Consider the following 2,638-nt stretch of genomic DNA (forward strand, 5'->3'; position numbering starts at 1 on the left):
CGATAATATTTTTAGATTTAAAAAATTAGTATTTCATTAAATTTGAAGTTTTGCACAGAAAGTTATGCCCTTCCAAAGTTTAGCATAAATTCTAAAAAAATTAAAAATTGATCATATAAATAGTGTCACTTTGCACAAAATCTGGGACTAATTGGTGAATTCTAAATACCAATGGGTATTTTTTCCTTGAAGACCACATTGTTTGGCCTTTAAGTAGAACTTAGAACCACTTTATTTTGATTTTTTTAGAATTAGTTATGATTTTTCAAAGTTTGGCCTTTATTAGGGTTACAATAAATAGTACCCGAATTTAATGAATTTTTAAGTTTCAATTTTTCTAACTTATGGTCATAAGAAATAATTTCAAATGGTTCCAAATGGGATAATAAGTGGTCTAAAAATAAGGTGTGATAGATAGACCCCTGATGTCATGAAAAGAATGAGAACCCTCTTAGTAATATTTTTAGAGGTTGACGTAAAACCTAGGATTGTCCTAGACATATGAATCTGGTGGACATAACTAAGAGGAGGATTAAAGAAGGGTCTTATATGCAAAGTTTAAATAGAATGGCAATGATGAATTAGATGCCTGACAGAGATACCACTTAGCAGGAATTCCATGGAGTGTAATTGAATGATCTATGTCTGCTAAGTAATACGGTCAAGTGTAATGACCAATGTGTGACCATGTAATGAATGGTCTAAAGCTAAGAGAAGCTAGAAAGAGAAAGAGTGAGGTAGTATCCTTGAGGATACAAATAATGAATGATAGAGAAGAATGGTTGCACCAGCAACTGATGTAGAGAGGAAGATATCCCTATTGATACCTAGACAAATGTTAGTAATTAGGACCGAGCAACATTCCCTTGTGTCCTTAAAGTGTCATAAAGAAGTACAGCTATAGTACTCAGGCCAATGAGGAATCTGAGAGTTAGGATTCCTATAAAAAAATGTCACTATTGATGTAACTGAGCGAATCATGTTGAGAGGCTACCCCTAACAGTGATATGACATGAGAAGAATTTACCTTGACAAAGATTGAGTAAAGAAAGGTCTTAACCACAGAGTACCCATCAAGATTGGGAGGTAGCTCTCCAAATTAGAGTGATGCTGCTCTAGTAAGAGTAAGCTATCCTCTGAAGGAATGAAAAGGAAAGCTGCCACAATAGAGTGGACATCATGATGGAAAGTAATGCATCCTCCCAAGATGGTAGAGTTGACACTATGATAGTTAAAGTGATATGTCCTCCATTGAGGAAAGTAAGTGGTTGAGTTGACAATGCTCTAATAAGAGTAATCTGTCCTCCCACGGGAAAAGTAAAAGCAGCTGAGGCAAGGCATACGGAGTGACCTTACCCTAATAAGAAAGGGAATGGTCAAGAATAAGGTAAGGGTATGATGCCCTTGAGGTTAATAGGGTATTAAAGAAAAGTAATGGGGAAAAGAGAAAGTGATGATACAAGTCCTCTCCTTGAACAATCTCACATCATAGTGAAATGAGTGAGAGAAGTCACGTGGTAAAACAGATCGACATGATAATGATGTGAAAACCAAAAAAGCTTGAGAAAAGGCCCAGAAGTAAGAAAAAGGCCTAAGAAAGGGAACCAGCCTGAAAAAGTTAAGAGTAATGGCTATCAAGCCAAGTATTTAGCCTGATGATTAAAGAGGCTGAATAAAAAGAGAAATAGCCTGAGAAAGCTAAAAGTAAAAGGTTGTGGAAGTAACCAAAGGAGGATGCTTCTGAAGTTTACAAAAAGGTTGAGGAAGATCCGTGAGACAACAAAGAAGATTTGCAATTAGTCTTGGGGAATGATCAGTCAAGCTACCAACCGAGTGTAGGCAACTTAATCCTTAACCTAGTACAGTGGTCTAAAGGCTTGTAAAAAGTGAAACATGGCTCAAGCAATAGAAATTCTAAGGTTATAGAGGATCTTAAAGAGGTTTGTAATAGAGTACAATAGCTCTTAATAAGGAATGAGACTTACGATAGAGCACAGTAGCTCCCAAAGTCATAGAAAGTCAAGCCTAAGGCAAGGTATTGAGCCCTAACAGTATAGTTTCTCTCTAGGATGTGAGAATAAGATGACCAGGAATTTAAAATGTGGAAACCTCCTCAAGATGAGTTGCTAGTACAAAGATAGTACCCTTGATTGGTCTCCAGGTACCTTTATTATTAATTACACCAAACTTGATTCTATTCTATCAATAAAGAAAGGAAAGGATAGCAAGAGTTAAGAGGGAAACTGTAAGTGTTAGTGGCAGTTTCACCCAAGAGGGGGGTGAATTGGGTGAGTTATAAAACTTTTAACGTATTGAAACAGTGCTGTAAATAAAAACAGAGAAGGTTGAGTTGGAAGAATTTCACCACAGAGCGAAGACACAGGATTCATACTGGTTCGGTCTTTAACCACTTGACCTATGTCCAGTCCTCAGAACACCTATGAGATTTCCACTATGATCCCAAGATTAAACGGGCTCTTAGTGTCTCAGTATAGTAATTGATTTCTCAATCACTCACCCTTACTACCCGTAAGGTTACAATCCCTCTCAAGAGTCCATACTCTTGAGTTACTCTCAGAAAAATGAGTAAAGAGATATATCCAACTCTCTCATGGAGTAAGTGACTAATGAACACTGA

Source organism: Neltuma alba, unplaced genomic scaffold (assembly GCF_004799145.2).
Source record: "Neltuma alba isolate B1F8T4 unplaced genomic scaffold, ASM479914v2 tig00006517_pilon, whole genome shotgun sequence".
Classification (NCBI taxonomy): Eukaryota; Viridiplantae; Streptophyta; class Magnoliopsida; order Fabales; family Fabaceae; genus Neltuma; species Neltuma alba.